Source organism: Dipodomys merriami, unplaced genomic scaffold, assembly GCF_024711535.1.
Source record: "Dipodomys merriami isolate MVZ:Mamm:240054 unplaced genomic scaffold, mDipMer1.0.p SCAF_340, whole genome shotgun sequence".
NCBI lineage: Eukaryota > Metazoa > Chordata > Mammalia > Rodentia > Heteromyidae > Dipodomys > Dipodomys merriami.
The window spans coordinates 605,020-619,393 of NW_027204938.1; positions in this window are offsets into that span (position 1 = coordinate 605,020).

The window sequence follows — 14,374 nt, forward strand, 5'->3', positions numbered from 1 at the left end:
GATAATGGGTGTAGAGGAGCACCTAGAAACAGAAGTTAATGGTCTAGGAAATTTGTTTAACAGTATCCTAGCAGAGAACATCCCAAACATACAAAAAGATAGGCCTACTCAGATATAAGAAGCTTTTAGAACTCCAAATAGACCAGACCAGAATAGAACATCCCACAGTCACATTATAATATACAGGATCAACTCAGACAAAGGAAAAGATCCTTAAAGCTGTGAAGGAGAAAAGATTAATCAGCTATAAAGGGAAACCAATTAGAATCACCTCAGATTACTCAGCAGAGACAATCAAGGCAATAAGAGCCTGTAATGATGTATGCCATGCTCTCATATCAAACAATTACCAAGGAAGAATACTCTACCCAGCTAAACTCTCCTGCACAACTGAAGGCCAAATAAAAAACTTCCAAAGCAAAGAAAAATTGAAACAATACATCTCCACCAAACCAGCCTTACAAAAGATTCTTAAAGATGTCCTACACATAGAAAACCAACAAGACCATAATAAAGGCCAAGAAACTGCACCCAAACTGAGAATCCAAGAACCAAAGGAAGAACCTAGGTTTTGGGGCCCCCAGAAAGGTGGATAACAAGGCAGGAACTCCCAAATACCTCTCAGTCTTATCTCTCAATATTAACGGACTTAAGTCTCCATTTAAGCGACATAGACTGTCTAGTTGGATTAAAAAACAAGATCCTTCTGTCTAGTGCCTTCAGAAGTCACATCTAGCCCGTAAAAACAAACACATTTTCAATGTTAAAGGCTGGACCAAAATCTACCAAGCAAGCGGCCCCCATAAACAGTTGATAGTTACAATCCTAATATCAGATAAAATAACTTCAAATTAAAATTTGTGAGAAGAGCTAAAGAAGGTCGCTACAAGCTATTTAAGAGATCCCTCCTTCAGGAGGATATTACAATTCTAAATATCTATTCACCAAACAATGGAGCACCCAAATTTATCCAATAAACACTACTTTCCCTCAAATCCCACATAGATCCAAAGACATTAATTGTTGAGGATTTTAATGGACCAATCTTCCCAATAAATAGGTCAACTCGGCAAAACCTCAACAGAGAAACCGCAGATCTAAACAACTGCACAGATCAACTAGTTGTTACATCCATCTACTGAATATTTCACACAGCAGCATCAGAATACATGTTTTTCTCAGCAGCGCAGTGAACATTTTCCAAAATAGACCACATTTTAGGTCACAAAGCAAACTTGTACTAATTCAGAAATATTGAAGTTATATCATGCTTTCTCTCTAACCACAAGGGAATACAATTAGAACTCAACACCGAATGCCACCAAAGAAAGTCCTGTAACACACAAAGGCTGAACAACACACTATTGAATGACGAGTGGGTCATGGAAGAGACTAGAAAGGAAATTCAAATTTTCATGATATTCAACAAAAATGAGCACACAAATTACCAGCTCCTCTGGGACACAGCAAAGGCAGTACTCAGAGGCAACTGTGTAGCTCTGAGTTCCTACATCAACAAATTGGAGTGATCTGAAACCAACAATTTAACGAGACATATGAACCTCCTTGAAAGAGAGAAGCAAGATAAACCCCAATCCAGTAGACGGAAAGAAATAATTAAAATTAAATCAGAAATAAATGAATTAGAATACAAAATTATAGAAAGAATCAAGAAAACAAAGAGTTAGTTCTTCGAAAAAATTAACAAACCCTTAGCAAATCTTATGAGAAAAAGAAGAGAACACACACAAATAAATAAACTCAGAGATGAGAGTGGAAACATCATCACAGAAACAACCAAGATTCAGAACATTATAAGGGAATTCTTCTCAAAATTTTATCTAATAAGTTTGAGAACTTGGCAGAAATGGACATTTTCCTAGCAAATATTGACATGCTAATACTAAACGAAGATGAGTTAAACCATCTTAACAGGCCCATATCAAGTGTTGAAATAGAAACAGCAATAGGAAACCTCCCATCTAAGAAAAGTCCAGGACCAGATGGTTTTAAAAAGGAATTCTACACAGGCTTCAAAGCAGAGCTCACACCAATACACCTCCAACTCTTCAATGAAATTGAAAGAGAAAGTTCACTACCGAACACATTCTATGATGCCATCATAACCCTCATCCCAAAATCAGGCATGGACTCATCAAAGAAAGAGTACTATAGACCCATTTCTTTGATGAACATTGATGCAAAACTTCTCAACAAAATTTTGGCCAATCAACATCAACAATTCATCCAAAACATAATACACTATGATCAAACAAGATTCATTTCAGGGATGCAAACCTGGTTCAATATATGCAAATCAATTAATATTATTCATCACATCAACAGGGGCAAGGATAAAAACCACATGGTTATCTCAATAGATGCAGAAAAAGCATTCAACAAGATCCAGCACCCCTTTATTATGAAGGTTTTGGAAAACTTAAGAATCCATGGAACAATCCTCAATACAATAAAAGGTGTACATGACAAACCTACAGCCAGCATTATACTTAATCGTGAAAAACTAAAGCCATTTCCTCTTAACTCAGGAACAAGACAAGGATGTCCACTCTCTCCACTTCTCTTCAATCTAGTTTTAGAATGCCTAGCTACAGCAATAAGACAAGATGCAAACATAAAGGGGATCCAAATAGGGAAAGAAGAGATAAAATTCTCCCTCTTTGCAGATGACATGATCTTGTACTTAAAGAATCCCATAGACTCCACTCCCAAAATACTCAAGCTGATTCAAAACTTTGGCAAAGTAGCAGGGTATAAAATTAACCCCCCAAAATCAATGGCTTTTCTGTTTTCCAACAATGATAAAAGTGTGGCTGAAATTAGGAAACTACTCCATTTGTAATAGCCCCACGAAAAATAAAATACCTAGGAATTAACTTAACCAAAGAAGTGAAGGACCTCTATGATGAAATCTTTAAAAACTTGAAAAAGAAGATCAAAACAGAACTTAGAAATGGGAAAAACTTCCACGTTCCTGGATTGCAAAGATTAACATCGTAAAAATTGCAGTACTTGCCAAGGCTATCTACAAATTCAATGTGATACATATCAAAATTCAAACCTCCTTTTTCAAGGGAATAGAAGAGGCAATCCAAAAATTCATATGGAACAATAAAAGACCCCGAATAGCAAAAATGCTCCTCAACGGAAAGAACACTGCTGGAGGAATATCAATACCAAATTTCAAACTCGACTCTAAAGCCTTAGTAATCAAAACAGTTTGTCACTGGCACAAGAACAGACCTCAGGACCAATGGAATAGAATTGAAAACCCAGAAATGAACCTACAGAACTATAGCCATCTAATCTTCGATAAGGTAACTAAAAAAATAGAATGGAAGAAAGACAGCCTCTTCAGTATATGGTGCTGGCAAAATTGGTTAACTACTTCTAGAAAACTAAAGTTAGATCCTTACATATCACCCTGCACCAAAATCAACTCGTAATGGATCTAAGACCTCGGAGTCAGAGCAGACTCTCTGAAAACATTAAAGGATGGAATAGGAGAAACCCTAGGTCTCTTTGTCACAGGCCGAAATTTTCTTAATAGAGACCCAGAAACACAACAAATCAAAGAAAGGTTGGACAAATGGGATTGCATGAAGTTGCAGAGCTTCTGCATGGCAAAGGACATAGCTAGCAAGATCAATAGAAAGCCCATGGATTGGGAGAACATCTTCACTAGCCATACAAAGGACAAGACTCTCATATCTACAATATACCTGGAACTCAAAAAAGTAAATCTCCCAACAACAAATCCTCAAAGAAACAACGGCCCAATAAATATGTGGGCTAAAGGCTTAAAGAGAAACTTTTGTGAAGAAGAAAGAAGGATGACCAATAGACACATGAAGAAATGCTCAACCTTCCTAGCCATAAAATAAATGCAAATTAAAACAACATTATGATACTACCTCACCCAAGGAAAATAACAACAGATGCTGGAAGGGATGGGGACAGAAGGGAACATTACTTCGTTGTTGGTAGGAGTGTAAACTTGTTCAACCTCTTTTTGAAACTAGTATGGAGGTTCCTCAAAATACTCCACATAGAGCTCCCCTATGACCCAGCAATCCCACATTTGGGAATTTACCCAAATGTTTACAAACAAGACCACACTAAAGCTACCAGCACAACTATGTTTATTGCAACATTATTTACTATAGCTAAGATATGGAACCAACCCAGATGCCCCTCAGTAGATGAATGGATCAAGAAAATGTGGTATATATACACAATGGAACTCTAACCCTCCATCAGAAAGAATGTGAGTGCCCCATTTGTTAGGAAATGGAAAGACTTGGAAAAAATTATATTGTGTAGTAAGCCAAGCCCAAAGAAACATAGGTCCCATGGTTTCCCTTATTTGCAATATCTAGTATATGTATGAGTCAAGCAGGAACGGTCAGATAAGGTGATGTTAGGAAAATGAACCCTAAGATATGTATTTAAATGTTTTTTTTCCTTTCATTCGTGTCTAATGCATTTATAAGATTATTTCTTAGTTGCTTTGTATGTCCCTCCCCCATAGTATAACCCCTGCTTTCACTGTATTTGATGTTGGTATAATTTGTGGAGGAGAAGGGGAAAAACAAGTCATTTAAACAAGGATACAGATGTACCCGCTGCAACAATGAGAAGTACAAGTTGTCATGTCGAAAACGAACTTTACAACTTTGGTGTGGGGGGGGTGAGGAGTTAGTGGGGAGGGCGGGGGGAGGCTGGGGAGGGATAGGAAGGGGAAACAATTCTTGATAAAAATGTACTGAATATCTTGCCCATGTAATTGTAACCCCTCTGTACAGTATGTTCACAATAAAAAATAAATAAAAAATAATTCCGGATATTTATTTTTCAAGAGATGTGTAGGAGACGGAATTCAATTATTCTATACAAGGGACCTGTCATAATGAACAATACAGTAAGTGTTAAGGTTTGTTAAAAGTTTTAATGTTTGAAATGTATTTAATTTGGGGTATTTGCTTATATATGCCCAAACTAGGTCTGTTTGGCAAGTCATAATTCTTTTCTATAAAATAGTTAAGATTCATGGTAGCAGATATATACCACTAAGTATGTACATTTCAGAGTTTAGAAACTTTACTAATGAGACCTTGCAAAGTCTCAGTGTAAAGTACCAGAATAAAGAGTTGACTTTTTTATCTACACAGTTTCTATTAAAACTATAGCACTTCCTTACTTTATATGTTAGCGAGGAACAAATGAAGATATAAAACATATACAAATTACAACATGAACCACAAATGGTAATCTTAGTGGGTGACTTTAACCACTACTCATAGCCTATAAAATTCTTGTTGAACATCATAATCTTAGCCACTGTTAATTGTAAAGAAATATGACAATAATAAAATCTAATATATAGTACAATTTAAATACTGAAAACACTGGTACTTGTTTTGTTTTTATTTTATTAATCATTAATACTTAATTATCGGCTTTCTTTATTTGTAGCATTGTTTTCTTTGTTGTAATAGGATACAACTTTTTGTAAGTTGTCATTAGGAGGTACTTTGAGAAGGTTACTGGGATAGCCAAACCATTTTTATAGGTGCATGTAAATTTAAAAAGAGGAAAATTAATAACAACATATTTATTTAAAAATGGTCAAGTAGAATCTGAATCAGGAATACTGATAAATGTCCACACTTAAAATCCTAGACCTAGGCTGTAGCAGAGGTATTACAATGTTGAGGCCAAAAAAGTGGGAGACTGTGTTTTGTTTTTGTTTTTTTTTTTTTAATTTGGATTTTTTTGGTCATGAGGCTTGAACTCTGGGGCCAGGGTTCTGGCTTTCAGCTCAAGGCTAGTGCTACCACTTGAGCCACAGCACCACTTGCATCTTTTTCTGCTTATGTGAAGCTGAGGAATCAAACCCAAGGCCTCATGCATGCAAGGCAGGCACTCTACCATTGAGCCACCTTCCCAGTACCAGAGAGACTGTATTTTAAAAAATCATCTAAACAACATTTGCTTCTGCTTTGGGTTATATAATGAAATATATGAATATCTTTTTACATTTTGTGCATTGTTGTGCTTCTAAATATATCATAACTTCATCCACTTTATCCTTTTTAAAGTCATGAAATATTTCTGACAGTTTGCTTCTGTGAAGATTGTTTTGCATTTATAATTTCTTCTGAGTCATTTTTATTTTTTCAAAATCACTTTATATTTAATGCTGATGGGTATTTACACAGAGACAGGGATATAGAGGATTTAGTTTACCAAGTGAACATTAAAATTAGACCTCAAAAACAAAAATCAGCCTTAACACATATTTTCATATCTTTCCCCACATTCTCCCTGAAAGACGACAATATTAAGAATGTCTGAGGGAAGCTTTTAAGCTCCAATTTTCTTGGGCTTCTTAGGTTTAGAATTCTTAAATTACAGGTTGTAATGGAAAAAGATATTTTGGTGCACTTTGCCCTTCAGACTGTATCTTGTTCTTTCCTTTTCTCGATTCCATTATTAGAGATTTTTCTCAGAGATGACTCTATCTCAACTTTTCTCTCTTCCTAAATTGACAAATGAATTTGCAGACCAAGACTCTTAGACAGAAAGAGTCTAAGAGCATGAATCTAAGATACTTCTCTCATACACCATCCCTACAAAGACACATGTACCAAAGCAGGATACATAGTTTCATATTTTTCTACCAAGGCCAAGGCATGAGGATGCTTGCTTCTGAGGGTGCCTGTTTGGGGCTCTTCTTGATGTTGCAAATTAACTTTATATCTAGTTCCATTATCAGCTACCAAGGATGGCATGTTTATACCATCAGGAGGTTGGCTCAACAGGGAAGCTGGATGTGTCGCCTATGAGGGGCTCCAAGGATCCCTCATGAATGGCAGAGATGATCTGTGTTGGAAATACAGTGGGCAATTAAGGTATCCTACAAACACCTTCTCTGCAAAGCAAAGTTTACTTCTGTGGAAGGCATTCTGTCTGTGACACGCTCAAGTTGAATAAACACACTGGACAGGCAGCTCACCACTGGCTCCCATGAATTTGAACTTTGGAATCATCTTTCATATTGGCTCAAATTTTTGACTCCTTTCAAACTAGTCAAAAGTTTTAATAATCAACCAAATCCAGAACACCTGGCCATTTGAAAAATAACCAACTTTTACCCAGCTGGTGTTCTACCATTAGTGCCATGCCTCTAGCCCCTGGTACTTCTCTAAAATAGCATTGGCAAGGTTTTGACTACCTTTACAAGGGAAGTGCTTGTATCAGTGAAGCACTTCAAGATTTAACTTCTACAATTCTCCCATCTGATTTTGCTTTCTTTTCTTCCAACCAATAAGCACTGACTTTCCTATTCAGCAGTATCCAATAAGATATTTTGATTTAAAAAATGGTTTGTTTAAGGCAGATTTTCAGTCAGTTACTGAACCAAACCTGTTATACAAGGCCTAAAGCAACCATGCACACATTACTATGAAACAATTACTAAAGAGGTAAATATTGACACAATAACTCATTGTTAAAATGCTTGTTCTATCATCAAACTAGTAAAGGGATCTGCCAACACATAAAGACACACAACCTTTTTTAAGTGACTGGGGGCTGGTCTTGGGTTTGATTTCATGCTCTGGGCATTGTCCACTTTAGCCACAACTCAAAGCTACCAAAATGTAGTATCTTTTTTACAGCCTCATTGGAAATAAAAGTCTCATCTTTCCTGCCTGGGTTGGCTTCAAACACAGATCTTCAGAATTCAGCCACCTGAGCATTTAGGATTATACTCAGCATCATCTCAGTTTTTAGGTAATTTTTTGCCAGTATTAAATCCTTGTAAGTCTTTCTGTAGCATTGGCCTCCACAGAGATTCCCTTTGAAGTATATTTATTCTTTTATTTTTATATGTTTATTGTAAAAATACTGTATAGAGGGGTTAGTTACATGAGCAAGGTAAAGCATACATTTCCCATCAAGCATTGTTACCTCCTCCTTTGTATTTCCCCTACCATCCCTAACCTCCCAGCTCCAAAACTACCTTATACACTCCTTCCCACACCCCCTAAATTGTAAAGTTTGTTTTTCAACAGTGTCTGGTGCCTCTCATTGTTACAGTGGGTCAACCTGTATTCCCATTTAAGCATTCTGTTTTTTCCATTTCTCTCCCCAAACTAGAGAAGTGTATATACAAGATGCAGAGCACCAACATCAAACTCATTGGAAACAGGGGTTATGCTGTTTCGGGGCGGGCAGAATATAAACAAACAAAAATCAAATGGAACATTATAAATATGTTAGAACAATAGCAATAAAGAAAAAACCACTTGTGTCCCAATGTTTGGGCTCATTTCATTTATCACCTTCTTATCTGGTCAAGTATCTGGTCAAGTATCGTATTTAGACCTATTTCTTTCCCATTCAATCCTACCAGTGGCTCCTACTTACTTTTCCATGGTGGCATTTTCAATTAACAAACCCTGCTGATAAATAAAAGCACATATTGGAATAATTTGATTATGGAGATCATAGATTGTGGAGATCAACAGAATAAAACTAATTTGAGTTCCTGTTTCTACTTTCTAGCTTTAAACTCTTTGGAAAATTTTCAGGCGTCCCTAAGTAGCATAGTTATAAATATGAAGTTTGAATGACCTGATAACTAAGAAGTCTCTCCTCAGTAATTTATGGTGTTTGAGAAAGTTCATGTGTGGGTTGGCCAATGGAACCAAAGCACAGATTCTACTCCAGTTGGCCAGTAACATCTCCAATAGTGGTCTCATGAAATACACCAGACATTTCCCCTGGCTATGATTAGTACTTATTGCTCACCTCAAAGGATTGGCCTTCACTACATCCAGGTATGTTTCCCGGAAATGTCCAATTTTCCCCAGGTAATTGACCTGGAAAGAATGGAGCTGGTCAGTTTCAGGGGTTTTTGAAATAGACTCTTGCTTCTGAGAAGAGCAACAGCATGTTCCAAGTTGTCTCTGATCACATTTCCCTGACACAAAATCATAGCAGTACTCTGTACGTGCATGAAACATTTTGTGACTTTATACCAACAAACTGAATTTGACTCTTTCTTTATTTGTAAGCTAAGGTGCAAAATGTAAAGACTCTTCACTTTACTTTTTTGTTTCTCTAGCACTCAACAAATATATTCTTCAATATTTCTGGTAGAGTACATCCATTTACAGATGAGAAATGAAAGGCCAACAGTCAATGTAATGAGTAAATAATGCTACTATAATTTGTGTCTGAGCTCTTCACTCTGTGTGCTTACAAGAACCAGTAATTTGGTGATGGAGAGGACCAATATGAAAAGACTATGGGGAAAAATACTTTGGAAAAGTGGCTTAAATCTAGGTGATCATTGATGATTACATGAAACAGGCTGGTGTCAGGGGCACAAAAAAGGAGTACATAGAAATCATATTAGTGACAGAAACTGAGAAAATGTTGATCTTTCATCTTAACTAATGGGCAAGAGTAAAAGGTTAAGAAGAAATCTGAAGTGTTCTATGTCTCTAGCCACGCAACTGTATTAGTGATATTCTTGGCGATAAGGACTACAGGTGGAAATGATGGATTTAGGGGAAAAAAGTCTCTGATAGTTCTAAATTTTATATTAAAAAGATGTAAAGATAGGTCTCTTTAGACATAATAAAAATACCTATGACCAGAAATATGAAAAAGAATAGTAAAATCGTGGAGCATTTTTAAAGGGAAGACGAAATGGAAAGTTCTGACAAACTGTGAGCAATGTGAGCACCAGTTAGGACAAGATTCGAAGAATGAGATAAATAAGGAAACAAGAAAGTAATAAACACAGATTTACAGAAGTAAAGAAAGGAAAAAAATGCAGGGAGAAAAGGTCAAAACTGTTACAGAGATATTGTAAGAAATATGCTATTTGGATTTGAAAACTAAAAGGATATACACAAGTTCAATAAGAACAATATTTTTGTAAAATGATAGAGATATGTCATATTGATAAAATTTTGAGATATGAATGTGAAGCCATACAATTCTGGATCCAGGAATTCAACAGATCCTGTTGATTTTAAATGTTGGGAACAAATACTTTTATCCTGACCTTAAAAGAATTATACAGATGTAACTGTCATGAACTTTACATAGAGGTACTCTGTGAATATTTTTGAAACCTTTGTTTAGCCATGAGATTGTAGATTGCACTACAGCACAGACAAGTCTAAATTGTCCTACAGTTCCAATGAGTTACCCATGTATCCACATCAGTTTGGGATTTTATTGACATATATTTAGATATGTTTGGGTATCTTATCAGTCTATCCATTATAAATGTAGGAAAAGTAACACCAAATATTAGGTTGAACATACAGCTTCACTGAAATGTCCCTAAGGAGCCTTTCAATTCTAGTATAATGGCTTATTTCAAAATGCTTTAAATTCTACATCCTGTAATGTGAGCATAGGGTTATACTGTGGAACTTCCCCCTTCAGATAGTGAGCACTACCCTATTGCTTAACATGGAGAAAGTACCCACATACATAGACTGGGCGATGGCAAACAAGAAGTGGTATTTGGACAATGTTCTTAGCAGTTTGTACAGATGAAATGGGAATAGAGTAACTGTGAACTCAAAAGGAACGTGCAAAAAAAAAGACAAAGGCACAAAATAGAATGTGCCAAGGAAATGCTGAAGGACAATTTCAGGTGTGAGGGTGTGTTCAAAGTACAGTCAGATGATGTATTTGGAGAACTCGGGAAAAAACTGCTTTAAACCATTCAGGGACAATCATATAAGTAGAAGCCCCTAACTCTGACTCTCTAATCAACACCAACATCATCAATTTAGGGAGTATTTTCAAAGAGCAATGTGAGAAAAAGAAGACATCACAGTTAGGTGTCACGTTGAAGTAATGACAATCACATAAATGTTCTTATAAATTTTCACTTATTTTGGAGCATTATAGTGGCAAAAAGCCAAGTAAATATCTTGCATGAATCTAAATTAAGTGGGAGGTAGTGTATTGGTCTCTTTTTAACTTGAAAGTTATAGATTATATCTTTTTTATTGTGAAAATAAAACAGAGAGAGGTTACAATTGAATGGAAAACATAATGAGTATATTTCATTTTTTCCTAGTTTTTTTTTATTGTGAATATACTGTACAGAGGGGTTAAATTACATGGGCAAGATAATGAGTACACTTCTTTTCAAGCATTGTAGCTACCTCCTTTGTTTCCCATTCCCATTACTTCTCATCCCACATCCCCCATACTCAGTCCTCCCCCACCTCCTCGATCAAAGTTGTAAAGTTCGTTTTTTGACATAACGACTTGTACAGTTCATTGTAACAATGGGTCCACCTGTATCCCTAGTTAAATGATTTGTTTTTGCCCTTCCTCTCCACAAATTATAACAATATCAAATGCAGTGAAAGTAGGAGTTATACCGTGGGGAATGGATATACAAAGCAACAAATAAATAATCTTATAAATATGTTAGAAACAATCGCATGAAAGAAAAAAAAAACATTTGAATACTTATCTTGGGGTTCATTTCCCTAACATCAACTAATCTGACATTTTCTGCTTGACTCAGACATATACTAGATATTGTAAATAAGGGAAACCATAGGACCTATGTTTATTTGGCCCTGGCTTATTTCATTTAATATAATTTTTTCCAAGTCTTTCCATTTCCTAACAAATTTTGCAATGTCATTCTTTCTGATGGAGGCATAGAATTCCATTGTGTATATATATCACATTTTCTTGATCCATTCATCTACTGAGGGGCATCTGGGTTGATTCCATATCTTAGCTATGGTAAATAATGCTTCAATAAACATAGTTGTCCTGGTAGCTTTAGTGTGGCCTTGTTTGTGATCATTTGGGTATATGCCCCAAAGTGGGATTGCTGGATCATAGGGGAGCTCCATGTGAAGTTTTGGAGGACGCTTCATACTGCTTTCAAAAGTGAGTGAACAAGTTTACACTCTCACCAACAATGCGGTAAGTTTCCTTTCTTTCCACATCCCTTCCACCAACCGTTTTTTATTAGAGTTCTTGATTACAGCCTTTCTATCTGGGGTGAGGTGGTATTTCAGTGTTGTTTAGATTTGCATTTCTTTTATGGCTAGAGAGGTTGAGCATTTCTTCACGTGTCTATTGGCCATCCTTTACTCTTCAGAGAATTTCTCTTTAAGACTTTAGCCCCCTTATTTATTAGGCAGTTGTTTCTTTTTGGATTGGTTATTGGGAGATTTAATGTTTTGAGTTCCAGGTATATTTTAGATATGAGACTCTTGTCCATTGTGTGGCTAGTGAAGATCTCCTCCCAATCCATGGGCTTTCTATTGATCTTGCTAGCTATGTCATGCAGAAGCTCTGCAATTTTATGCAATCTCATTTGTCCAACCATTCTTTGATTTGTTGTGTTTCTGGGTCTTTATTAAGAAAATTTTGGCCTGTGCCAAGGAGACCTTGGGTTTCTCCTATTCCCTCCGGTAATGATTTCAGAATGTCTGCTTTGACTCTGAGGCCTTTGATCCATTTGTAGTTCACTCTGGTGCATTGTGATATATAAGCATCTAGCTTTAGTTTTCTACAAGTAGTTAACCAGTTTTGTCAGCACCATTTACTGAACAGGCTGTCTTTCTTCCATTCTACTTTTTTATCTCCGTTATTAAAGATTAGATGGCTATAGGTCTGTAGGTTCATTTCTGAGTTTTTAATTCTATTCCAATGTCCTGAAGTCTGTTTTTGTGCCAGTACCAAGCTGTTTTGATTACTATGGCTTTGTAGTAGAGTTTGAAATTTGCTATTGATATTCCGCCAACACTGTTCTTTCTGTTAAGGATCATTTTTGCTATTCAGAGTCCTTTATTGTTCCCTATGAATTTTTGGATTTCCTCTTCTATTTCCTTGAAGAATGAGGTTGGAATATTGATAAATATCGCATTGAATTTGCAGATACTCTTGGTAAGTATTGCCATTTTCATGATGTTGATCTTTCCAATCCAGGATCATGGGAGTTTTTGCCACTATCTAAGTTCTGTTTTGATTTCATTTTCAGCGTTTTAAACTTTTCATAATAGAGGTCCTTCACTTCTTTGGTTAAGTTAATTCCTAGGTATTTTATTTTCTGTTGGTCTATTATGAATGGAGTTGTTTTCCTAATTTCAACCACACTTTTCTCATTGTTGGCATAGAGCAAAGCCATTGATTATGGGGTGTTAATTATATCCCCTGCTACTTTGTCAAACTTTTGAATCACCTTGAGTAATTTGGGAGTGGAATCCATGGGATTCTTTAAATACAGGATCATGTCATCTGCAAAGAAGAAGAGTTTTACTTCTTTCACTATTTGGATCCCTTTTATGTTTTTATCTTGTCTTATAGCTATAGCTAGGCATTCCAATACTAGATTGAAGAGAAGTGGAGAGAGTGGACATCCTTGTCTCATTCCTGAGTTAAGAGGAAATGGATTTAGTTTTTCACCATTAAGTATAATGCTGGCTGTAAGTTTGTCATATACAGCCTTTATTGTAGTGAGGAATGTTCCATGGATTCTTAATTTTTTCCAGAACCTTCATCCTAAAGGGGCATTGGATCTTGTCAAATGATTTGTCTCTATCTACTGATATAACCATGTGGTTCTTATCCTTGCTCTTGTTGATGTGATGAATTATACTAATTGATTTGAATATATTGAACCAGCTTTGCATCCCTGAAATGAATTCTGTTTGATAGTGGTGTATGATTTTTTGGATAAATTGTTGAAGTCGATAGGCCAAAAATTTTTTGAGAAGTTTTGCATCAATATTCATCAAAGAAATGGGTCTATAGTTCTCTTTCTTTGATGAGTCCCTGCCTGGTTTTGGGATGAGGGTTATGATTGATTCATAGAATGAGTTTGGTAGTGAAAGTTCTCATAGAAGAGACATTAAAAATGGAAAAAGAAAAACTTAAATTTAAAAAGTGAAAAATTTAAAATTATTTAAATTTAAAGAAATGATTTTGAGAGAAGAAAAGGATAGGATGACAGGAGGGGAGGAATAGAAGGGAGACATAAAAAAACTAAAAAATAAAAGTACTTAAAATTAGTTACTTGAAAATTACATAAGTAAAAAGAGATAATTCTGCTATTAAAGAATTTAAGCCTAAGAGGTTGTGAATGGAGTAATAAATATCTGGGTTAAGTGTGTACATAATGGGGGATAAAGTTTAATAATCGAGGAAGGGTATATATCTGGGGATGAGCAGACCAGCAATTATGTCATGCAAAAAATAAAGAGAAAATACATGAAAAAAATCAAAATAAAGGGGGCACTAAATGGTCAGAAGAGATTTAAAAACAAAGCATACATACATA